The following is a 27,527-nucleotide window of genomic DNA, read 5'->3' as shown; positions in this document are numbered from 1 at the left end:
TTGTCGTCTTCCTAGATAAACAAATTGGAATTGTAGCTTTTTTTGATCCGATGTGTAGTTTTCGAGATATTTCAAAGTCTTCAGTCAAAACGAAGATTATGTATTTGTAAAAATATAGACGCTTTTACCACCATGACGCCGGTCGGAGTGGCCGAGCGGTTCTAGGCGCTACAGTCTGGAACCGCGCGACCGATACGGTCGCAGGCTCGAATCCTGCCTCGGCCATGGATGTGTGTGGTGTCCTTAGGTTAGTTAGGTTTAAGTAGTTCTAAGTTCTAGGGGAGTGATGACCTCAGAAGTTAGGTCCCATAGTGCTCAGAGCCATTTGAACCACCATGACCTTCTCCTCCCCCCCCCCCTCCCCCCTCCCCGCTCGGATAATCGCCTACACTGAGTGCAGATTATTCTCAGGTCCGTGATCAAGCTTCCGATATCAATGAAGGAACTGTCACTAGAAAGAATTTTTCACTCTTCAATAGAGTGTGCGCTGATACGGTACTTCCTCGCAGTTAAGACTGTATGCCCCACAGACAAGCGAACTTGCAACCTTGCCCTTTCACGGATAGGTGCTATACTAACAGAGCTTCCCGAGAACGATTCACGACCCGTCCTCACAGCTTTACTTCCGCCAGTATCTCATCTCCTGCCTTCCAAATCCCACAGGAGCGCTGCCGGGTTAGCACTGGTAATAGGAATTGTAAAACACATGTACCGTGTTGCCTCTGGCTTGGAACTTTGAGTACCATGACAGAAAATACAGTCCTGGAAATTGAAATAAGAACACCATGAATTCATTGTCCCAGGAAGGGGAAACTTTATTGACACATTCCTGGGGTCAGATACATCTCATGATCACACTGACAGAACTACAGGCACATAGACACAGGCAACAGAGCATGCACAATGTCGGCACTAGTACAGTGTATATCCACCTTTCACAGCAATGCAGGCTGCTATTCTCCCATGGAGACGATCGTAGAGATGCTGGATGTAGTCCTGTGGAACGGCTTGCCATGCCATTTCCACCTGGCGCCTCAGTTGGACCAGCGTTCGTGCTGGACGTGCAGACCGCGTGAGACGACGCTTCATCCAGTCCCAAACATGCTCAATGGGGGACAGATCCGGAGATCTTGCTGACCAGGGTAGTTGACTTACACCTCCTAGAGCACGTTGGGTGGCACGGGATACATGCGGACGTGCATTGTCCTGTTGGAACAGCAAGTTCCCTTGCCGGTTTAGGAATGGTAGAACGATGGGTTCGATGACGGTTTGGATGTACCGTGCACTATTCAGTGTCCCCTCGACGATCACCAGTGGTGTACGGCCAGTGTAGGAGATCGCTCCCCACACCATGATGCCGGGTGTTGGCCCTGTGTGCCTCGGTCGTATGCAGTCCTGATTGTGGCGCTCACCTGCACGGCGCCAAACACGCATACGACCATCATTGGCACCAAGGCAGAAGCGACTCTCATCACTGAAGACGACACGTCTCCATTCGTCCCTCCATTCACGCCTGTCGCGACACCACTGGAGGCGGGCTGCACGATGTTGGGGCGTGAGCGGAAGACGGCCTAACGGTGTGCGGGACCGTAGCCCAGCTTCATGGAGACGGTTGCGAATGGTCCTCGCCGATACCCCAGGAGCAACAGTGTCCCTAATTTGCTGGGAAGTGGCGGTGCGGTCCCCTACGGCACTGCGTAGGATCCTACGGTCTTGGCGTGCATCCGTGCGTCGCTGCGGTCCGGTCCCAGGTCGACGGGCACGTGCACCTTCCGCCGACCACTGGCGACAACATTGATGTACTGTGGAGACCTCACGCCCCACGTGTTGAGCAATTCGGCGGTACGTCCACCCGGCCTCCCGCATGCCCACTATACGCCCTCGCTCAAAGTCCGTCAACTGCACATACGGTTCACGTCCACGCTGTCGCGGCATGCTACCAGTGTTAAAGACTGCGATGGAGCTCCGTATGCCACGGCAAACTGGCTGACACTGACGGCGGCGGTGCACAAATGCTGCGCAGCTAGCGCCATTCGACGGCCAACACCGCGGTTCCTGGTGTGTCCGCTGTGCCGTGCGTGTGATCATTGCTTGTACAGCCCTCTCGCAGTGTCCGGAGCAAGTATGGTGGGTCTGACACACCGGTGTCAATGTGTTCTTTTTTCCATTTCCAGGAGTGTAGTTAAAGCAATTATGGTATAAAGCAACAGAGCAGTGTTACCCTCTGAAAGGAATTTTGTTCTGATGACCGCGATGTACCCAACGGAGGTGGCTTATCGGAAGAGAAAGTCAGAATTACATAAATATTTAAACAGTAATAAACAATATTTTGCCTATCCACAGTGTCCAAATGATAATAAAAACGGTCGCCAGCCTAATTAGCCAAGAGAATGAGTAACATTCTTGTTCAATAAACTGAAAATAAGTAACTTGAATGGACAAACACAGCCTATACTTTGTCACACTCTGGCACTGCATACACTATGTTCACGTTAATGTTGGAGCTGACAGAGCAGAACAAACTATTTGCATAAATATAACAGATAACGAAACACACTGTTACCCTGAGGACTTAGTCAAACTGAATGGTCTCAATAACGTTACTATTAATATTCACTGTAGAATCGTAAATTGGACATAAGAATTTGTTTGAAAAGTAATATTAAACCTATCTGACATGAAATATGGATATGGTTCACAGCAAAATTAGTTATTGTGCATAGATTAAGTCTCTCACTACTAAACACCTTTGTACTTAAAATGAAAATTAAATGGAGTTCACTAACAAATTACTTCTCACTGTCTTTTGAATAAAGAAGTTACTATTTTCATAGATAGTGGTTTTTCTATTAATCGTTATCTAGCATGAGCACAATAGACAAACTGTGGATCCTGTTACACCATTAATATGCACTTCCAATACACAAGAGAGACAAGCACTTAGCAAATATGAGTATATAACTTTCCACAAATGCAGTTCACGACTTTTACTGCAGTGAGACATAATATTGACTAATTTGTAAAAAAACTGACTCACCTTTTATAATTTAGAACAGGCAGCACTACGATCACTAACTAAGCAAAACTTTATAAGCCTCAGTTTTAAGAACTTTTAATTTTTAAAAGTAACAGCAAATTGTCTTTATTACTATAGTCTTCTACTTTCAAGTCAATGATTAAATAAGTAACTTTGAAAGTCCACAACACTTTAAATTGGACTCATTCAATCGCTGGGAGGCTTTCACAAAGCTACATTTACTACCTCCCACAATTTTACCAAATCCACAGTAAGTCTGAATACTCCCTTCTTACCAAAGATCAAACAACATTAATTAACTGTTTGGTTTTGAGGCTTTTATTTTTTCCACAACACGGACAAGGTAATCACAGTTCAAACGGAGAGGAACCTGAGAGGTGTTGTGATAAGGAAAAAATCAAGATATGTACATAAATTCGGTTATTAATTGCCTTACATTTGAGCACACTGAAACATCCAATGAGCTTATCGTTCACTGTACGTTACTATAGTAGTTCTGTGCCATTACAGTGATTGTGCAATGTGGTGGTGAGTGCATGTTGGTAGGTGGATTTGCAGGCAGAATTTCTGGACTCTGTCATTTCTTGGTGGCGATGATAGATACCAATTCCGGAATAGTTCCAGCTCTTTACCCATCCATCCGAGGCATTGGAAAGTGTCAGGAAAAGCCACTCTCGGGACCAGCACAATACACAGCTTTTACATGAGCAGTGGATAGTTTGGTAGCTCGTCCCCGATTGACTCTCAATCCACCTCTTCTACCTATCTCAATCACAATTTGCGCGCGCAATTGAGTTCCGGAGGGGAACCACACCATCTTTTAGATACAAAATAACTAAGAACCCCAAGTGAAGGTCAGCAGTGTACATAACGGCAACGAAACATATTAAATAAAACAGTACATTTGCACATATTGACATTTCTACAAAAAAAATATTTAAACAAAAATTACAATTATATACAGTAAGTTTTGGTCCCTCCAAATGAGACAAAGAATTTAAATGACAGATACACCACATTGCATCGAATCAAACCATGACATCAAAGTTTTTACAAAGAAAGGAGTATACTATTTTGTGTTATCGATTCAATCAAACACGATTTACAGAAGTTCAACAATGGAATGTTGAACAAAACAGAAAGCAAAATGAATCAACAAAAGGTATGTAGTGTCTAAGTCATGATGTTACAAGGTGAACGTCTGACGTGATACACATCATCCTTGTAAGTAGGGTGTTTAGATTTTTATATTGGTAATGCCACGTAGCGCTCTGTATGAAAATTACTGGCTGTGCTGTGTGCAGTCTGTGGCTAGTTTGCATTGTTGTCTGCCATTGTAGTGTTGGGCAGCGGCAGCTGGATGTGAACAGCGCGTAGCGTTGCGCAGTTGGAGGTGAGCCGCCAGCAGTGGTGGATGTGGGGAGAGAGATGGCGGAGTTTTGTAATTTGTCATGAACTGCTATATATATATTATGACTATTAAGGTAAATACAGTGTTTGTTCTCTATTAAAATCTTTCATTTGCTAACTACCCCTATCAGTAGTTAGTGCTTTCAGTAGTTTGAATCTTTTATTTAGCTGGCAGTAGTGGCGCTCGCTGTATTGCAGTAGTTCGAGTAATGAAGATTTTTGTGAGGTAAGTCATTTGTGAAAGGTATAGTTTAATGTTAGTCAGGGCCATTCTTTTGTAGGGATTTTTGAAAGTCAGATTGCGTTGCGCTAAAAACATTGTGTGTCAGTTTAAGCACAGTCTTGTACAATTGTTCAAAGGGGACGTTTCATCCTGTCTACCCTAATGCATACCAGGACAAACAATTCTGAGACTTTTCTCTGAAGTGGAACGGTATGTTTCCGGACATGGGTTCCTATTCCAAGTGTTGTATACTCACAGTCCTAGAAACTTATAACGGGCATTTCGGAACACCCTGTATATCAAACGCAGCGAAAGGGATTGCCAGTCACTCAACTTTAAGCTCGATTTTCTCAGAACCTGGCAGAGGTCACATAACTGCCATTGGCTTCTAGGCACCCAACAGAAAGTTTCTATCTAATCGCCATTCAGGAAATGTTGTTTTGATCATTCTTTGTCTGTATTACCGTGTCTCACACGGCAAAAACACTGCGTCAAAATATATTGTATTTTGTTGTTCGCAGGCGTGAACTTGCCTTCGTTTCGCTGGTGGCTGGCAGCGCAGACTACAATATCTAGTTCACCGAGGTGAGTCACGGATATTGTTTTGCCATTTTTTGCGATTTTCTTCGAGCATTCTTGATTTCACTCGCAATCATGCGCTCCAATACGCTCTATTCAGCGGTTTGTGGCGGTGCGAATTCGACCGCTTCACTGAAAATTATAGCGTCACCTTTTAATGCTTGTTTAGAACATAAAGACTGTTCTTGCATCGCTGAACATTGCATTCGGATTTTCATAGTTTCCACCGGCACTTAATCTCACCCGCAAAGGAAACAGTTCTTTGTAATTGAAGCCTTGCATTATCACGGGGCCTGTGTGCCGAAACAAGAAATCGAGTTATCAGAGAAAAACTGTTTAATTAGTTATTGTATGCATGTTGCACGTAGCTGACTCTATATCGTCAACATGTAGCTGTTCCAAGGAAATCATATAAACCAGCAGCTAGCATCCATTATGACAATATTAAAAATAAATTTTGTGAAAGTTGCTAAGTGTCATAGATTACCTCTTGCAACCATGTTCTTTAAAGTAATGTGAAGTCCTCAGTTATAACACGCCTTTCATTTTTTGTTACAAAAACTAGGCCTCATGACATTTTGTACTGAAAACCGGTACACCGAGTTACGTTCAAAGTTTACGATAAAACTCTTGGTGGTTTTTATCTGGCAAAAAGTCTATCACATCCAGTAAGTCCTCCTTCTTTCCTTGTGTTATCCTGTCGCTAACCTCGAGCTGACAAGTGCGAGAATTATCGCACAATCAGCTTAACAGCTCATGCATCGAAGCTGCTTACAAGAATAATATACAGAAGAATGGAAAAGAAAATAGAGAATGCGCTAGGTGACGATCAGTTTGGCTTTAGAAAAAGTAAAAGAACGAGAGAGGCAATTCTGACGTTACGGCTAATAATGGAAGCAAGGCTAAAGAAAAATCAAGACACTTTCATAGGATTTGTCGACCTGGAAAAAGCGTTCGACAATATAAAATGGTGCAAGCTGTTCGAGATTCTGAAAAAAATAGGGGTAAGCTATAGTGAGAGACGGGTCATATACAATATGTACAACAGCCAAGAGGGAATAATAAGAGTGGACGATCAAGAACGAAGTGCTCGTATTAAGAAGGGTGTAAGACAAGGCTGTAGCCTTTCGCCCCTACTCTTCAATCTGTACATCGAGGAAGCAATGATGGAAATAAAAGAAAGGTTCAGGAGTGGAATTAAAATACAAGGTGAAAGGATATCAATGATACGATTCGCTGATGACAGTGCTATCCTGAGTGAAAGTGAAGAAGAATTAAATGATCTGCTGAACGGAATGAACAGTCTAATGAGTACGCAGTATGGTTTGAGAGTAAATCGGAGAACTTAACATCAGGATTGATGGTCACGAAGTCAATGAAGTTAAGGAATTCTGCTACCTAGGCAGTAAAATAACCAATGACGGACGGAGCAAGGAGTACATCAAAAGCAGACTCGCTATGGCAAAAAAGGCATTTCTGGCCAAGAGAAGTCTACTAATATCAAATACCGGCCTTAATTTGAGGAAGAAATTTCTGAGGATGTACGTCTGGAGTACAGCATTGTATGGTAGTGAAACATGGACTGTGGGAAAACCGGAACAGAAGAGAATCGAAGCATTTGAGATGTGGTGCTGTAGACGATTGTTGAAAATTAGGTGGACTGATAAGGTAAGGAATGAGGAGGTTCTACGCAGAATCAGAGAGAAAAGGAATATGTGGAAAACACTGAGAAGGAGAAGGGACAGGATGACAGGACATCTGCTAAGACATGAGGGAATGACTTCCATGGTACTAGAGGGAGCTATAGAGGGCAAAAGCTGTAGAGGAAGACAGAGATTGGAATACGTCAAGCAAATAATTGAGGACGTAGGTTGCAAGTGCTACTCTGAGATGAAGAGGTTAGCAGCACAGGAAAGGAATTCGTGGCGGGCCGCATCAAACCAGTCAGTAGACTGATGACCAAAAAAAAAAAAAAAAAAACCTCGACACTTGTCTAGATCTGTATGCCCCTGATGTCTGGAACAGGCTTTGTAAGCTACATGTAGTGCACTTTCCACGATGGCTCGTGTCCACTGAAATTCTCTTGGTACATAATACTCCAGGGATTCCAGCTTCAACCCTTAGTACTAAACGGTTAGTGATCACAACGTGCTTCAGGAAAAGCAGTTTATTAACTGTCTCTTGAATGTTATGGAAATTATGGGCTTCGATTTTAAGCGCTTGAAAGGACACGGAAAGTTTTGCTGATGTGATGACATCACATGAATCTCAGACACGTATGCCTTTGAGATTCTCTTGCGGTTCTCTAAACTACCAAAGTCACAGTCACATGAGAGGAAACAGGTCAAGAGGCACAATATGCACTAGAATAAATACTAGCATTCTATTCTTGTTCTGACTTGTGCAGTTACTACTCCAGATAGCTAACAAGTTCCTCGTAGACTCAGTTAAAAGGCAAAGGGCCTTTTTTATTGCCTCGTCTGTCAGAGACAAACTCATCCCGTACACACGTGCATGAGTGCCTTATACAGGGTGCGGCAGCGTTCTTAGTAGGTGTAACATTATGTGATTGCCTTATCATTTTAAATCATTCACTAATCGAGCAGTCGCTCGGCAACAGCTACAGCTAGCAAATAATGTTGCGAGAATGTAAAAGGTGAACGACCTGTGACGTAACTTGTTTATTGTCGAAGCGCCGTCAGAGATGCAGTGAGTTATTGACTTTGAAAACCGCGGCGCGAAAAACGGACAGAAGAAGAACACTTTTACACATTTTTTTGTTGTTGTACGAGATATTCTCGATGAACAGTTACTCATTCTTCTCTTGTCTCCTGTAACTTGTGTCGGACGCGCATGTCTTGCCGCCGTATTATTATTGTTAAAATTAATATTGTTCTAGTGTAAAGTAAATGTGTAATACTGAAAGTGCCTAGCAGTAGATTTATTGTGCGACGTGTATGTGAAAACGTCAAAGGAATTGTTTTCATTAAGAGAAGTGCGAGTCAAAACGGCATCCATGTTAAATCCTTCATTGCAGTGTAAGTTCGTCTCTTAATTGCCATAAATTCAGAGTTAAATGGAACTGGTGTATGGACTATTCATTTACTATAGAATCTATGTCTCACTTCTTCATGAAATTATTTAATTTTCTATATGTTTCTGCCAAATAGAGAGTTCACAGTCACGAATTCTTTCGTCGAGTTCGGACGGAAGTTGCATGCGGCGAAATATTTTCTCCGCGCCATATTCTACTGGTAAATGCATGATAAACTACGGTCCCTTTGGAAATTCATGTTGAGCTATCCAAAATAATTATATTTTGAATAGGCATTTACTCTCCTCTGCAATGCAACTTCCGACTGATCAGACGATCCAACAAGAAACAGCCGCACACGGTCGGCGTTCGCAAATATGTTTCCACCGCTGATTATAGCTATATGTTACAGCACGAAAGTAACATATTGTTATAATTAGCGACTACGAACGGGGACATTTATAACTGTATGTTTATGTATACACATTACGTAAACATATCGTTATATAGGGTATTAAAAACACACCATAAGGCAGTAACTGTAATTTATTTATTACCTCTTATGTCAATTAATAGTTAAAAGTTTGCCATTCAATAATGTGTAAGTCGCTGTCGATTGAGTGGATTACTTTTTGAATACGATCCCTGTCAAATGATGCCCCGTCTGCAAAACACATTCATCTAGGCGGCCTTGGAAGCTTTCCATAACTCGGCGCAACGTGTTCCCTGGGACATTGCCGACGGCAGTTCTGATGCGATCCTTCAACTCAGGAATGGTGGCGCAACGTATTCGGAACACTTCTTGCTTCAGGTATCCCCAAAGGAAAAAGTCTACACATGAAAGGTCAGGTGAGCGAGACGGCCAGGAAATGTCTCCAAAACGGGAAATTAACCTGCCGGGGAACGTCTGTCGCAAGAAATCGATGCAAATTCTGGCTACCACTCCTGAGTTGAAGGATCGCATCAGAACTGCCGTCGGCAATGTCCCAGGGAACGCGTTGCGCCGAGTTATGGAAAGCTTCCAACGCCGCCTAGACGAATGTGTTGTGCAGAGGCGGCATCATTTGACAGGAATCATATTCAAAAAGTAATCGTTGGTTGGTTGGTTTGGGGAAGGAGACCAGACAGCGTGGTCATCGGTCTCATCGGATTAGGGAAGGATTGGGAAGGAAGTCGGCCGTGCCCTTTCAGAGGAACCATCCCGGCGTTTGCCTGGAGTGATTTAGGGAAATCACGGAAGACCTAAATCAGGATGGCCGGACGCGGGATTGAACCGTCGTCCTCCCGAATGCGAGTCCAGTGTCTAACCACTGCGCCACCCCGCTCGGTCTAAAAAGTAATCCACTCAATGAACAATGACTTACACATTAGTAACTGGCATACCTTTATTAATTGACATAAGAGCTAATAAATAAATTACAGTTACTGCCTGATGGTGTGTTTTTAATATCCCACTAAGAACGCTGCCGCAACCTGTATTAGTACAGAAGTTGAAGCAAGAAAGCTGCATTCTATAAAACCTTTCACTGTGTGTCAGGGTAGCCGGCCACTGTGGCCGTGCGGTTCTAGGCGCTTCAGTCCGAAACCGCGCTGCTGCCACGGTCGCAGGTTCGAATCCTGCCTCGGGCATGGAAGTGTGTGATGTCCTTATATTAGTTAGGTTTAAGTCGTTCTAAGTCTTGGAGACTGATGACCTCAGGTGTTAAGTCCCATAGTGCTTCGAACCATTTGAACTATTTTTGTGTCAGAGCAGGCGTATATTATGCCTTTTCCAAGCATCAGTACGTGATTCTTGGGAAGCAGTTATATTCTCTCTCAACACAATGGCACATACCGCCTTTTGAAACTATGCAGACGTGTCAACTGGTTGTACTGGTGTGAACTGCTTACAAGATTCGTGGCACTTGTTCCGATTGATACGTAATGTGAGTTGGTACATTCCACTATATATATATATATATATATATATATATATATATATATATATATATATATATAGAGAGAGAGAGAGAGAGAGAGAGAGAGAGAGAGAGAGATAGAGAGAGAGAGTGTCCTTGTCGAAATGTGGGTGAAGAACGTCAATTATAAATCTGTATCAGTTGTTTTACCGTTTCTGCAACTATGAAAGCGCCCTTTTCACGACTACACTCTTTCACAGTGCAAAATAAATCGCCATTGATCTTCAGAAAAATAGACGTGCACTGTAGCAAAAGAAATGGTTCAAATGGCTCTGAGCACTATGGGACTTAACATCTGAGGTCATCAGTACCCTAGGACTTAGAACTACTTAAACGTAACTAACCTACGGACATCACACACATCCATGCCCGAGGCAGGATTCGAACCTGCGACCGTAGCGGTCGCGCGGTTCCAGACTGAAGCGCCTAGAACTGCTCGGCCGCACCGGCCGGCCCACGCTGTTACAGAAACACCTAGTGTACTGAACAATAGGGGATAAAGACCATATCCATGTGTTACAATCATCTTAACCCGAGAACTTTGCACTTCATCCTCCATTCCTATTCTTCCCCCTTGGTTGAGATAAATATTACTCATTACCTGCTTTTCCCCGTAGTTTTCTCATTTTTTTCTTAGGATTTCAAGTAACTTGCTCCTTTTTACATCGTCCAGTGTTTTTTTTTTCTACACGTCTACCAATCCCGCGGAAGTGTCTTAGTTTTTCTCTAACCTTTTTTTTTTTCTATTATCAATCGCGACGTCAGAACTGCCTCTGTTTTCGGCCTTATCTTTCCGAAACCCAAACTAACCGCCATCTTAAAGATTTTCCATTCTTCCATATATTATTTTTATCAGGAACTTGCACGTATGAGCCATTACGGTAATTGTGCGATAATTCTCACATTTATTTGCTCTTGTTTTCTTTGGGTTTGTGTAGATGTTGAAGGAACCTAGAAGGCAAAAAGTGCAGCGGTAGATGGAGATTCGGATATATACGCAACAAGTAATTCGGGACTACGGGTACAAGGTGAAGAGGCACGCGAGAGAAAACAGTGGCGTGCCGCATCCAACCAGTCATATGACTAATGACCCAAAGTAAAAAAATAATTCTAACTGGTCGCTGACGGCCTCCGTCAGACGGCCCCTGAGATGTGGGCAGGCGTTGATGAGTCGGCGGGTGTTCCCCTTGCAGCAAGGGGGCCACAACTTTTTCCCGCGGATATTTCCAGACCACCGGCGCGAGATCTGTTTGGCAACGCATTGCCGCTCCCACTGACCACAGCTTGTCCTTATTGAGCTGTGTTACGAGGGGGCCACTCGACGGGGAGTTCTGGCTGCGAGAACAGGCAAAAAACGGTCGATGTGGAAAGGCGACGCCGCAGGCTAAGGTTTACGCAAATCTGTAATTGCGTCTTCGGACAAAGCAGACAAAAAAGGTAAGGTATTGGGGCCGCGCCTGATGGAAGGGTAGGCATGAGTGGACTAATGATATCCCCGCTGGCCTACCGAGAGCCAGCCAGCATCGCTCTACGTCTGTATATACATACCAAAGTGCGTGATGGAGGGTGCCTCGTACCAAAATTTCCTACGTCCCATTAGTGTAATGAGCGAAGGAAAATATATAGGGCCAATCAAAAAGCTTCCGTTCAGGGCGTTGCTGCAGCGATTACGCAACGCAGCGTGATTCGGATTCGGTTATACAGTGTGGTCCATTGATACTGATCGGGCCAAATACGAGGGCCGTTCAGAAAGTAACCTCCGGTTGATTTTAAAAAATACACCAAGTTAAATAAAAATATTTTAATATATACATCTTACAACTACATCTTTGCACTATTTTTCTACATAGTCTCCATAGCGATTGAGGCACTTATCGTATCTCTTCACAAGCTTTGAAATTCCTTCTGCATAAAAATCACACGCTTGTGCCTGGAGCCAGCCTGTGACCGCATCTTTGAGCTCTTCGTCGTCATCTAACCGCTGTGACCCGAGCCATTTCTTCAAATGCATGAAGAGGTGATAATCACTTGGCGCCAGGTCTGGGCTGTAAGGTGGATGGTTGATAACGTCCCACTTGAAGGACTCAAGAAGGGCCGTTGTTCTGCGAGCAGAGTGAGGACGGGCGTTATCGTGCAAAAAAAAACGATACCGGAAGTCAGCATACCACGGCGTTTGTTCTGTATAGCCCGTCGTAACTTTTTTATTGTTTCACAGTACACGTCTTGATTAATGGTCGTACCACGTTCCATGAATTCAACCAACAACACCCCTTTGGCATCCCAAAACACCGTTGCCATCAGTTTTCTGGCAGAAAAATCTTGCGAGGCTTTTCTTGGTTTGGTAGGCGAATTTGAATGTGCCCACATCTTTGATTGTTCTTTTGTCTCAGGGTTCACGTACTTAATCCAGGTTTCGTCACCGGTCACGATTCTGTTTAACAATGGTTCTCCTTCGTCCTCATAACGTGACAGAAAGTCTAATGCAGAAGCCATTCTTTGAGTTTTGTGGTGGTCGGTAAGAATTTTGGGCACCCATCGTGCACAGAACTTACGGTAACCCAATCTTGCTGTCACTATCTCGTACAAGAGAGTCTTAGAAATCTGTGGAAAACCAGTAGACAACTCCGACATTGAGAAACGTCGATTTTCACGAACTTTTGCATCAACTGTCTGAACGAGTTCGTCAGTCACCAGTGATGGTCTACCACTCCTCTCTTCATCATGAACGTTTTCTCGTCCACTTTTAAATAAACGTACCCATTCACGGACAACTCCTTCACTCATAACTCTTGGTCCGTACACGGCACAAAGCTCACGATGAATAGCTGCTGCAGAATATCCTTTGGCTGTAAAAAACCTTATGGCAGCACGCACTTCACATTTGGCGGGGTTTTCTATTGCAGCACACATTTCAAACTGCCACAAAAACTAAACTAGCGCAGGTACGACGTTCACTCGACCACGGCTTGATGCCGACTGACCTGTTGAGTGCGTGAACGCACAGATGGCGTCGCTACTCCCCCCACAACCCGCACTGTGACCGAACGGAGGTTACTTTCTGAACCGCCCTCGTATCTCACGAAATAAGCACCAGACGCGAAAACTACAAAGAACGAAAGTCATCTAGCTTCAAGGGGGAAACCAGATGGCGCTATGTTTGGCCCGCTAGATGGCGCTGCCATAGGTCAAACGGATATCAACTGCGTTTTTCAAATAGGAACCTCATTTTTTTATTACATATTCGTGTAGTACGTAAAGAAATATGAATGTTTTAGTTGGACCGCTTTTTTCGCTTTGTGATAGATGGCGCTTTAATAGTCACAAACGTATAAGTACCTGGTATCACGTAACATTCCGCCAGTGCGGACGGTATTTGCTTCGTGATACATTACCCCTGTTAAAATGGACCGTTACCCAAATGCGGTAAAGCTCGATATCGTGTTGATGTATGGCTATTGTGATCAAAATGCTCAACGGGTGTGTGCTATGTATACTGCTCGGTATCCTGGACGACATCATCCAAGTGTCCGGACCGTTCGCCGGAGACTTACGTTATTTAAGGAAACAGGAAGTGTTCAGCCACATGTGAAACGTCAACCACGACCTGCAACAAATGATGATGCCCAAGTAGGTGTTTTAGCTGCTGTCGCGGCTTATCCGCACATCAGTAACAGACGAACTGCGCGAGAATCGGGATCTCAAAAACGTCGGTGTTGAACATGCTACATCAACATCGATTGCACCCGTATCATATTTCTGTGCAACAGGAATTGCATGGCGACGACTTTGAACGTCGTGTACAGTTCTGCCACTGGGCACAAGAGAAATTATGGGACGATGACAGATTTTTTGCACGCGTTCTATTTAGCGACGAAGCGTCATTCACCAATAGCGGTAAAGTAAACCGGCATAATATGCACTATTGGGCAACGGAAAATCGACGATGGCTACGACAGGTGGAACATCAGCGACCTTGACGGGTTAATGTATGGTGCAGCATTATGGGAGGAAGGATAATTGGCCCCCATTTTATCGATGGCAATCTAAGTGGCGCAATTTATGCTGATTTCCTACGTAATCTTCTACTGACAGAATGGCGATGTACTTCCAACATGATGGATGTCCGGCACATAGCTCGCGTGCGGTTGAAGCGGTATTGAATAGCGTATTTCATGACAGGTGGATTGGTCGTCGAAGCACCATACCGTGGCCCGCACGTTCACCGGATCTGACGTCCCCGGATTCTCTCTGTGGGGAAAGTTGAAGGATATTTGCTATCGTGATCCACCGACAACGCCTGACAACACGCGTCAGCGCATTGCCAATGGATGTGCGAACATTACGGAAGGCGAACTACTCGCTGTTGAGAGGAATGTCGTTACACGTATTGCCAAATGCATTGACGTTGATGGACATCATTTTGAGCATTTATTGCATTAATGTGGTATTTACAGGTAATCACGCTGCAACAACATGCGTTCTCAGAAATGACAAGTTCACTAAGGTACATGTATCACATTGGAACAGCCGAAATGAAATGTTCAAACGTTCTGTATTTTAATTTAAAAAACCTACCTGCTAGCAACTGTTCGTCTAAAATTGTGAGCCATACGTTTGTGACTATTACAGCGCCATCTATCACGAAGCGAAAAAAGTGGTCCAATCAAAACATTGATATTTCTTTACGTTCTACACGAATATGTAATAAAAATGGGGGTTCCTATTTTTAAAAAACGCAGTTGATATCCGTTTGACCTATGGCAGCGCCATCTAGCGGGCCAACCATAGTGCCATCTGGTTTCCCCCTTCAAACTATACAATTTTCGTTCTTTGTAGTTTTTTCGTTTGAGGCTTATTTTGTGAGGTATTTGGCCCGGTCACGATCAATGGACCATCCTGTATAAGCACCGACATTTAGGTAAGGGATTAGTATGGCATTCGTGTCTTTGCAATGTGCGTGCGGTAAATGCGGAAACGCGAGCAATGCCGATGTTATTACCAAACAGGACCAAAGTCCTGACATTATTTTCTTCCCTGCCAAAGGATTAACACCGGTAGAAATCGATCGGAAAATGAAAAACGTGCATGAAGCAATATGTCTCACTAATGCCATTATTGTGGAACGGCGCGGCATGTCCCGTGCTGTTCCGTGATAACGCGCGTCGGCATATCGCAAAGCTCCTTTGTGGTGTATTTCGGGTTTCTTACGTCGTTCGTGTGCGGTCCATCCAGCGCTACCGCCGCCATATAGGGTTCGCCTGCGGGCCGCGATTTCGGAGATATCCGGCAGCTGGAAAGTGGTTTTCGCTTTTTAATGACAGGAGCCGACTGGCGGTAGCTGGTCGGCCGGTTTGGGCGCTGGAGAGTACGGCGAAAGCTCGTTAGGTGATTCGCGATCCGATTAAGGCTGAGGCTGCGACCGCGGTTTCTGACACGAAAACGTGACACCGTCGGTATAAACGTCGAAAAAAATTGGCACTAAGCACTATGGGAATTAACACCTGAGGTCATGAGTCCCCTAGACTTAGAACTACTTAAACCTAACTAACGTAAGGACATCACACACATCCATGCCCGAGGCAGGATTCGAACCTGCGACCGTAGCAGCCGGTTGGGTTGACTGAAACGTCCCCTTAGAAAAATTTATGAATTACTGTGCTGATAAACCTCTACGTTATTTGATTTTCAAACAGCTGAGCAAAACTGAACGTGCTCAGACATTTCTCTCTTTCCTTATTCTGATCATCAATAAACTGACACACAATATTTTTAGCGCAACGCAGTCTGACTTTCAATAATCCCTACAAATGATTGGCCCTGACTAACAATAACCTATACCTTTCATGAATCACTTACCTCAAAAAAATCTTCGTTATTCGAACTACTGCGATACAGGGAGCGCCAATACTGCCAGCTGAATGAAAGATTCTAACTACTGAAGGCACTAACTACTGATAGGCCTAGTTAGCAAATCAAAGATTTTGATAGAGAACAAACAATGTATTTACCTTAATAATGTTCCAAAGTCATCATATATATATATATATCAGTTCATGATATCCAGTATTACAAATTTACTCTTTCTGGCGGACACACGTCCAGATCGTCCGCTCTTAAAATTCTGCCATCTCTCTCCCCACATCCACCACTGCTGGCGGCTCACCTCCAACTGCGCAACGCTATGCGCTGTTCACATCCAACTGCCCAACACTACAATAGCGAATATTACAATGCCAACCAGTCACAGACTGCACACAGCACAGCCAGTGATTTTCGTACAGAGCACTACGTGGTGTTACCACCATAAAAATCTAAACAGCCTACTTACAATAGGCCTTATCTGAGTGTTCAGTCTTTCTGGAAGAGTTCATGAACTGAGCTAAAATCAGGTAGTAAAGTGAATAAGTTGCCTTATGAAACGACTTCACAGAGACGTTTCAGTATTCATAAACGGTTGCAGAATATCTACGGACACCTGGCAGTGAACAAGAGCAGAGTGAGTCTTTGGGCGAGGCGTCTGGCATCACCGCAAGACGGTCGCTTAAGCCTGCCTAATGCCCCGCGTGTCGGCCGGCTACACACAGCTCTGACTCCGATATGTTGGAACGTGTGGACACTCTGATTTGACGTGATCGATGGATCGCAGTCAAACACTTCGCTGCTCAACTGGACGTCTGTGTTGGTAGTGCTGAAACACTCGTCCACCAGATGGGATACTCAGTGTACCCGTAATGGAAGACCATAATGAGGGTCAACAATGCGGGATTGCTTGCGCGTTACGAGGCTGATTGTGACAATTTTTTTGTCGAACATCGTCACTGGCTATGAAAAATGGGTTCATCACTTCGAACCGGAAAAAAAACTGCAGTCCATCGAGAGGCGAGACACCACCTCTCCTCCAAAGAGGTTCTTCTATCTGACGTCCTTCCTCATAGTGCAACGCTCAACTCAAGTTATTATTCTACCCTCAGAAAATGAAGAAGCGACTTCAACGTGTTAGTCACCACAAAAATTCAAACGAATGTCTCCTTGACCATGACAATGCAAGCCCTCGCACCCGAAAAGTGGTTCAAATGGCTCTGAGCACTATGGGACTTAACATCTGAGGTCATCAGTCCCCTAGAATTTAGAACTACTTTAACCTATCTAAACTAAGGACATCACACACATCTATGCCCCGGGCAGGATTCGAACCACCGACCGTAGCAGCAGCGCGGTTCTGGACTGATGGGCCTAGAACCGCTCGGCCACAGCGGCCGGCTAAACGTCGGCGAGGCTGGTGAATACCTTGCTAAACTAGCACTACATTGACAATACTAGGGACGTTTAGAATGTAAGAGTAACCCCCAAGCCACAGTCAGCTCGTTAACGAATCGAGCTCCCGTGTATAAAACAGCTTCAAACGTATGACTGTAAATGAGTTAATGTGTTAAATATTTTGCATATTAATGCATGTAATTTGTAACTGAAGACGAAAAACTCCCAATTATGTTGGTATTATTATGTTCGGATTATTCACCCATCAAGTAATGAAAAGTCAAAATCTGTAAGTAGGCTGTTTAGGTTTTTATGTTGGTAACGCCATGTAGCGCTCTATATGAAAATCACTGACTGTGCTGTGTGCAATCTGTGGTTGGTTTGCATTGTTGGAATTTGCTATTGTAGTGTTGGGCAGTTGGCTGTTAACAGCGCGTAGCGTTGCGCAGTTGGAGGTGAGCCGCCAGCAGTGGTGGATGTGGGGAGAGAGATGGCGGAGTTTTGAAGGCGGATGATCTGGACGTGTGTCCATCAGAAAGAGTAAATTTGTTAGACTGGATGTCATGAACTGATATATATATTATGACTTTTGAACATTCGTAAGGTAAATACATTGTTTGTTCTCTATCAAAATCTTTGATTTGCTAACTATGCCTATCAGTAGTTAGTGCCTTCAGTAGTTAGAATCTTTTATTTAGCTGGCAGTATTGGCGCTCGCTGTATTGCATTAGTTCGAGTAATGAATATTTTTGTGAGGTAAGTGATTCATGAAAGGTATAGGTTATTGTTAGTCAGGGCCATTCTTTTGTAGGGATTATTGAAATTCAGATTGCGTTGCGCTAAAAATATTGTGTGTCAGTTTAAGTACAGTCATTTATAATTTTTCCAAGGGGATGTTTCAAATCGAAACTCCCAACTCAGTTCTTTCTTTTTTTTTCACAAGGCTAATATCTTCAGATACGTGTGTTGCACAATCAGAAAGTTTTTAATTACCTTCAGTAACATACGTGAATTTGATGGCCGGGAGTCTCCACCTGGGGAAGTTGTGCTGCCGAATTTTTTTTTTCTTCAGTTGAAGTCACATTGGGCGACTTGAGTGTCGATGGCGATGAAATGATGGTGAGAAGACCACAACACGCAGTCCCCAGGCAGAGAAAATCTCCGACTCGGACGGGAATCGAACCCGGGCCTGCTGCATGGCAGTCAGAGTGGCTGACCACTTAACTAAGGGGGGCGGACTAGTAAAGAAATAATATGTCGAACCATTGGTCCTGAAGTTTTAACGCATAAACAGCGGACGATAAACGTTTCTCCTTTCATTTATGGTTATTATTATTATTATTAGATTGGTTCAAAAATGGTTCAAATGGCTCTGAGCACTCCCCTAGAACTTAGAACTACGTAAACCTAACTAAGCTAAGGACATCACACACATCCATGCCCGAGGCAGGACTCGAACCTGCGACCGTAGCGGTCACGCGGTTCCAGACTGAAACGCCTAGAACCGCACGGCCACACTGGCCGGCATTATGATTGGTGCGAAAGTTCGTAGCGTTTTTATATTGCATGTTGGTATTCCGGTTGCTATGGATTCATCTGTCGGCTGTCATTCTTTATTTGTAGTTCACTGCTGCTATTTGAGCTCCCATATTCTCATTTTGACCGTTGGATGTAGCGACTGGAGCTGTGGATGTTGAAAATAGAGTGCCAAGTGGACAAATCTGAACATTTCCGACATTTCTTCTGTTCCGATTCACTAGAGGGCTGACAGCAGCGGAGGAACCCAGAAACGTTTGCGTCATGGATGAGGATAATGCCATTAGACAGACGATGGCAAGAAAATTTTCTCGTTTTAAGGAGCATCGTTTTGAGATTAGAGACCCCCCACGTTCGGGAAGACCTTCGGCGTTTGATAAAGATCGTTTAGACGCATCAATTCACAATGACCCACGTAAGTGTACCCTAGAACTGATAAAGTATGATTATTCCACAATCGTGCGATATTTGCATGCAATGGGGAAGCTACAAAAGTCATTTTATAAAAGATATCATATTTCACGATTGCAATTTCGGACTTAGGCCATTATCAAGTGCAGATTTTTGTGGCTTATGTCATAACTGAGATATAGACATAATATGTGTGCTCGCAATATGTAACAGCATCACGAATGTATTTAATAGTAATGAGAACGACATATTAATGTGTCAGTTCATTTTCAGTTGAAATGGCTTTCAGCCACAAAAACCTGCACTTTATAATGGCCTAAGGCCGAAATTGCAATGGTGAAATAATGAAAGTCTTATAGTCACTTGCGCAAATATGATGTCTTTTATAAAGTTCTACATGACTGTGAATCCCAGGTATAAAAAGTTAATTAATTACTTCAAAAGTTAGTTGTGCGGATATTGTATACTCTAAGCTGAAATCACAAAAATCAGCGGGTGGCATCTCTGCTTGCTCTTGGATCGTGAACAACACCGATACTTCCTATCCAGTGTCTTTGTTAGTAACGAGAAATAGTATCTTTGTGCTAAAATAAGGAAAAGAAAGGAATGGTTGAGCGCCAAACAAAGCAGCAACTTCCCGTACAAACACCTGCTCGCACCCACAAAAGATAATGTTTCGCATCTGGTGGAACAGCGGCGGTATGGTGGTGTACTAGGAATTGCTTCCCCCAAGTGCAACCATCAAAGCTGATATTTATTGTCAACATCTGAGACGTCTTGCAGACACAATCCAACTACAACGACCAGGAACACTGCGGGAAGTCATGCTACACAACGATAACGTCCTCCCGCATTCTGGAAAATTTGCAGATATGTGGTAAGAGCCTATGGGACCAAACTGCTGAGGTCGTTGTCCCTAAGCTTACATGCTACTTAATCTAACTTAAACTAACTTACGACAATACACACACCCATGCCCAAGGGAGGATTCGAACCAAACGCGGGAGCCGCGTGAACCGTGACAAGGCGCCCAAGACCGCGCGGCTACCCCGCGTGGCACCCACATTCTGCCAGACCGACAAAGAACACTGTACAGGAGTTGGCTTGTGAAGCCATTCCGCACCCACCTTGTTCACCTGGTCTTGCGCCCTTAGATTATCATCTTTTCCGTTCTCTATCGTACAACCTTCAAGGAACTACACTACTAGCCATTAAAATTGCTACACCAAGAAGAAATGCAGATGATAACGGGTATTCATTGGACAAATATATTGTACTAGAACTGACATGTGGTTCCATTTTCACGTAATTTGGGTGCATAGATCCCGAGAAATCAGTACCCAGAACAACCAACTCTGGCCGTAATAACGGCCTTGATACGCCTGGGCATTGAGTCAAACAGAGCTTGGATGGCGTGTACAGGTACAGCTGTCCATGTAGCTTTAAAACGATACCACAGTTCATCCAAAGTAGTCACTGGAGTATTGTGACGAGCCAGTTGCTCGGCCGCCATTGACCAGACGTTTTCAGTTGGTGAGAGATCTGGAGAATGTGCTGGCCAGGGCAGCAGTCGAACATTTTCTGTATCCAGAGATGCCCGTACGAGACCTGCGCTCGTGCATTGTCCTGCGAAATGTAGAGTTTCGCAGGGATCGAATGAAGGGTAGAGCCACGGGTCGTAACACATCTGAAACGTAACGTCCACTTTTCAAAGTGCCGTCAATGCGAACAAGGGGTGACCGAGACGTGTAATTATGGCACCCCATACCATCACGCCAAATGATACGCCACTATGGCGATGACGAATACGCGCTTCCAATGTGCGTTCACCACGATGTCGCTAAACACTGATGCCATCATCATGATGCTGTAAACAGAACCTGGATTCATCCGAAAAATTGACGTTTTGCGATTCGTGCACCCAGGTTCGTCGTTGAGTACACCATCGCAGGCGCTCCTGTCTGTGATGCAGCGTCAACAGTAACCGCAGCCACGGTCTCCGAGCTGATAGTCCATGCTGCTGCAAACGTCGTCGAACGGTTCGTGCAGATGGTTGTTGTCTTGCAAACGTCCGCATCTGTTGACTCAGGGATCGAGACGTGGCTGCACGATCCGTTACAGCCATGCGGATAAGATGCCTGTCATCTCGACCGCTAGTGATACGAGGCCGTTGGGATCCAGCACGGCGTTCCGTATTACCCTCCTGACCCCACCGATTCCATATTCTGCTAACAGTCATTGGATCTCGACCAACGCGAGCAGTAATGTCGCGATACGATAAACCGCAATCGCGATTGGCTACAATCCGACCTTTATCAAAGTCGGAAACGTGATGGTACGCATTGCTCCTACTCACACGAGGCATCGCAACAACGTTTCGCCAGGAAACGCCGATCAACTGCTGTTTGTGTATGAGAAATCTGTTGGAAACTTTCGTGATATCAGCACGTTGTAGGTGTCGCCACCGGCACCAACCTTGTGTGAATGAAAAGCTAATGATTTGCATATCACAGCACCTTCTTCCTGTCGGTTAAATTTCGCGTCTGTAGCACGTCATCGTGGTGTAGCAATTTTAATGGCCAGTAGTGTACCTTTGCGGATGAAAATGCGCTCTGACCGCGGCTCGACGAGTTCTTCGCCTCAAAACCAGGTGATTCCTACACTCGTGGAGTCGAAAAGTTACCCCAGCTTTGGGAGACTGTTGTAAATAGTGAAGGAGAATGTATTAAAAAAAATTGATGACTAAAATCTGTGTTAAGTGTATCTATTGTGTTCAGGGAAAAACGCTACCAACTTACGCACCAACCCATTATTATTATTGTTGTTGTTGCTAGTACAGGGTGGTCCACGAGAAATAGTCAATTTTCGATTGGCCATCCTGCTAAGAATGTAGATATGCGGTACCGCATCTAATCGGTTCCACAAGGCATGGCGTTTACTTCAGAGAGAACGTTGTCCAGTGCGGGTGAGTATTGAGCCAGTGGAGGAACTACGTCGTGTGGTGTGCAACGTACTGTGGAAGAGGCCACAGTTTCCCAGGTGAACGAAACGACAGCATGAAATGGGTTCTGCATCAGGGACCTGAAATGACTGTTCTAGCGCCGGAAAATACCAGACGAGTTCGTGTAGCAATCTGTCCGTCTGCTTTCCAGAACATTACAGATCTCTCCCACGTCTTCACAGCGCATGATGAAACAGTTTTAAGGCTTGATCTTTATTACCTGCAGGTGGCTCAACTGTTACGGTCAAGAGACTAAGTGGGTAGGTGCAATGCCGACACATTATTTGGCCGAACTCACCAGGACGACGCAGTTTTGTTAAATCTTGCTATGTCTGGTGAAGCAAAATTTCATTTTATAGGATTAGACAGTAAATAAAGTTTCCTATACCACTCGGAAACACACCCTTCATGGAAAGATCGAGTGTAGCCCAAAGATCGTCGTCTGGTGAACTACTGGACAGTACGTTGGAATCTTCGGGCCATATTTTTTTAAAGACAGCAACAGCCGGCCAGTGAGTCTCAGTTCCGAAAGAATAGTGGACATGACTTCAAATTTCTTCATTCCACTGTTCCAGGGAGATTGCTGTCCAAAGGTTTCAACAAACTGGATCCAAGCATATACGTTCTGTAATGCATGAGAAGACTGAGGAGCCATTTTTCACATCCATTACTCTCCCAGTTCCACCATATCCCATTACCTTACAGACTCCCATTTTTTCTCGGCGGCCATCTCAAGGACAAAGTTTTCTCGCGGCGACTCCACAATACTGATGAGTTAAAATAAATGTCGTGGGACTAGGGCCTCCCGTCAAGTAGACCGTTCGCCAGATGAAAGTCTTTCGATTTGACGCCACTTCGGCGACTTGCGCGTCGATAGGGATGAAATGATGATGATTAGGACAACACAACACCCAGTCCCTGAGCGGAGAAAATCTCCGACCCAGCCGGGAATCGAACCCGTGCCCTTAGGATTTGACATTCTGTCGCGCTGACCACTCAGCAACCGGGGGCGGATACGTGCTGTGCTGACGTACATGAACACATCCCAGGCGGTATTTACCAACAGGATAACGCTCTCCCACATACCGCTGTTGTAAGCCAATATGTTGTCCAGACTGTCGACATGTTGCCTTGTCATACTCGATCAACAGATCTATCTCCAGTGATGCACATACGAGACACCATCGGACGACAACTACAGCGTCTTCCAAGAACAGCATTCACCGTCTCTCCATTGACCGACCAAATACAACGGGAATAGAACTCCATCCCACATTCGGCCCCTGTACAACACAATGCACGCGCTTTTGCAGACTTGCATTCAACAATGTGGCAGTTACACCGGTTATTAACGTACCAGAATTTCGCGCTTGCAATGGCTTATCTCGCGCTTGCATTAACCTGTGATCTCGCAATGTCAACCACGTATAATATCTAGACAAAAGTGTTCCTGAAATTTGATTACTCTACATTAACTATTGCTCGGTGCTACGACTATTTTCTGTCAGTGTATGTCAGATTTACACAATAATGTGTTGTACAGTATTCGTAATGGATAAGCTTAATTTGTTATCATGTCGCTTGGCGCGTTAAGGGGAGTTGGAACGCCCTATCCCGACAATGTTAAATTTAGTCACTTGGCACCACTGTAGCCATTGAAATGAAACTTTTACAGGAAAAAATGGTTCGAATGGCTCTGAGCACTATGGGACTTAACATCTATGGTTATCAGTCCCCTAGAACTATGAACTACTTAAACCTAACTAACCTAAGGACATCACACAACACCCAGTCATCACGAGGCAGAGAAAATCCCTGATCCCGCCGGGAATCGAACCCGGGAACCCGGGCGCGGGAAGCGAGAACGCTACCGCACGACCACGAGCTGCGGACTTTTACAGGACGTTACACTGTTGGTTCTCAGTCTACTGAACTACATAATCGCATTTCAGCCGCTGCTTTCGGAAATACAGTTTCTAATTACACGGCTAAAATTTTGTCTACTTTTTTTGTACGTTATCCTAAACAATTTTAATTATACATAACATTATGTTCTTGTTTTAGTACAGTAGACTCAGCATACGTATTATATTACTCTCTGAAAATTTGAATATTCTACTCTAAGTAGTTTCAGAGATTTAGGGAAAAATGCAACGGAAAATATAAATTTTCAGGAATGGTTTCTATAGTTTCAGGATACTGTAGCTCACTTAACTTTTTTGTTTTTAGTCACTCAGAAGGTTCCTTTACCATGCTGTATATCATCCTCTTGATATTTCTACAAGTTTTTTCTTCTTTTCTTCTTTCTGGACTCCTTAGTGGCAAACTGTGCTGCATACTCTGCTTTATCAATGCGCTCAAGTCCTCTGATGCAGTTTGCTCCAGGATTAATTCCCATATGCTGTAGCAATTTCACCCTACCAATGTTGCCTTCATTAAAAGCTATAGCAGCATTACTGCCCCCCCCCCCCCCCCACTTTAGAGACTTCATTCCAACAAAAACATTTTTTGGAAAGCGGGTCCATATAAGATTATTGAACGGCTCATTGGGATATTGAGTCTGACCATGCAGACACCTCTTCAGTAATTCAGGATTTCCCATGTCTCTGTAAATAGTTTTTATGATATCCATGACTGCTGCTGGGATGGAGTGTTTATGGCTATATGAACTGTTTGAGTACTGGGTATTGCGGTAATTGCACCATGAATCAGGTCCAGGAGGGCAAATGGTGGTGTACTGGTTTTTCATCAGTTGACAGTCTGTGGAAGAAGGTAGCCCGTACTGCCTGCTCCGTTTTCGACAAATCCTTGATTATTTCTAATGGCCATCCCATAATACTTCTGTAGTTCATCATTTTGTCTGTCAGCCTACCTCTTATGGTTTTACCATCAGAAAGTTTCTTGTCTCTCAAACTTTGTTTCAACTTCCTCAACCTGGTGCCCATCCTTTTCGGCACATGATCAGCAATCCACAGCCTTCTATATAAAAAAATTACCGATTTTGTTTGATCTTTAAGTAATGCACGTAAAAATCTTAACATTTTCAACTGGTGTAGATTATATTTAAAAAATAAAATACTTCTTCACGGTAAAGGATGACAGCCAAAAACAGTTGCAGGATAAAAATTTATTAAAATTCTTGACCAAGGTTTCGGTACATATAAATATACCTTCATCAGAAGTAAAAAATCTAAAATTACATCATGCAATGGAGATTAATAAAACAATTGTGCCAAAGGCGTCGTCTTAATTATTGACGACGCCTTTGGCACAATTGTTTTATTAATCTCCATTGCATGATGTAATTTTAGATTTTTTACTTCTGATGAAGTAATTTTAATAAATTTTTATCCTGCAACTGTTTTTGGCTGTCATCCTTTATCGTGAAGAATTTCAACAGTTGCTGTTGCAGCCATGTTTAAAATCTTGAGATAAAATACTTCCCCCATGCGTTTATAAGTGATAATAAATATCATTTTATTCCGAAAATTGCAAATTTTATAATAAGATAAAACACTGAAAATGTGAAAAAAAATTCCCTTCTAGCTGCCCTTAAAGAGGACGCAAAACCATTAACTCTAATCACCTGTACCGAGTCACATCCCTCCACCTCACTTAATGCGGAAACAAGCTCTTCTGAGGGAGGCCAAGAAAATCTCCGCATCACCCTCTCTACCACTGCACCAGGAATTCTGTCATCCCCCACAGCAACGATTGCGATCAGGAAGACCAGCAAGTGTTACTGCAGGACAACTCATCGCGGACGGTTTTGATCTAAATGAAAGCTGGAAGCATGAATGGGGTCAACAAAAACATTGGGAACAAAAGCCCATCACCTTGATCCCACAAAGAAGCCAAAAGGTTTTGACCTACCGAAGAGACTCTGGTGCCGCCTCAACAGGTTAAGGAATGGACACGGTTGTTGTAGCTACTTCAGGTACAAATGGGGCTGGATCAGTTCACCAATGTGTGAGTGTAATCAAGAAGAGCAGACAACTGAACATTTAGTCCAACGCTGTCCTCTTCATTCATACCCTGGAATTCCCCATGACTTGTTCACTCTCACACCCAGCTTAATTAACTGGTTGAAAAACACGGACTTTAAGGTTTAATCTTGTCTTATATCATATGTATATTGTATAAAATCATTTGCCTTATATCAACAGTATATTGTATAAAATCACCATACGATTAAATAAACCTTGTTCGTCTTTGATTTGGGGCAGCAGCTTCACAGAGATGATAATACTTCCAGGATTGCTTCTAAAGCATACAAAATAGTATTTCGTTTAAAGGCGAACATTCTGAGAAACAATAAAACGATTCGTATAAAAAGTTTTTTGCATTGTTTTTGTAAAAGCGTAAAAGGCCGCCAACGTAACGAATGGTCGGATTTGACCTGACCCCACCGTGCGAACGGCGCTCTGCTCTCCGATTCAGGAGGGCGTAGAGACGACTGGGATATTCTGGCCGTGGGAACAAACACCTGGCAGGTCCCGCGCCCTTTCGGTATGAAGGCAACGCGGTGGCCGCTCACGAAATTTCCCTCGTCCTCTGCGTCACGCCGGACGGACCCTGCGAGGTCGAAACCGTGTTCTGAGCTGCGCAATAGTCTTACAAACCTCAGATCTGCAACATCACCCTAAGGCTCCCAGGGGAAGCACAGACTCAACGCGTCACCGATTTTGCAAGTTTGTATGACGACTGTACTACATCCTTACGTAGACACAACAAATACTACTGTAGTGTGATGTGCTGCTCAAACAATTCCGAGAAATCGACCTCCACAGTTTCGCCAGTCCGTTGAACACTGTAGGAGAAAGTCAGCTTCCTTTCAGTTACTGAGACTCTAGTATCATTTTGAACACTTCATCATCCGGATCGCGACTTTTGTTGCATACGAGTAGATAACCACTTTTAGCCTGTTCGATGGCCACCTTCAAATCCGTAATCACAGAACTTGCGACTTATCAGACATTGTATAGAGAATTCTCACATAGTGCAGAGTAGCTTGGCAGAATCGTATGATAGATAAAAACTGTAAGCAATTAAAAGCGCTACCCTGCATGATTTGGGAACCA

The 27,527-nt window shown here is 44.0% G+C and overlaps 1 protein-coding gene across 1 annotated transcript in view; it reads left to right on the top strand.

Annotated features, from left to right (window-relative positions):
• Nucleotides 1-27,527, top strand: part of LOC126109783 (peroxidase-like) — a 266,678-nt gene that overhangs the window by 51,137 nt on the left and 188,014 nt on the right. The window contains exon 2 of the mRNA XM_049914842.1: nt 5,192-5,255. The gene's annotated coding sequence lies outside the window, so the exon portion shown is untranslated. The remainder of the gene's footprint in view (nt 1-5,191; nt 5,256-27,527) is intronic.

The sequence above is a fragment of the Schistocerca cancellata genome, chromosome 12, assembly GCF_023864275.1.
Source record: "Schistocerca cancellata isolate TAMUIC-IGC-003103 chromosome 12, iqSchCanc2.1, whole genome shotgun sequence".
Classification (NCBI taxonomy): domain Eukaryota; kingdom Metazoa; phylum Arthropoda; class Insecta; order Orthoptera; family Acrididae; genus Schistocerca; species Schistocerca cancellata.
The sequence above is the reverse complement of the archived record's forward strand: the minus strand, read 5'-3'. Positions and strand labels throughout refer to the sequence as shown.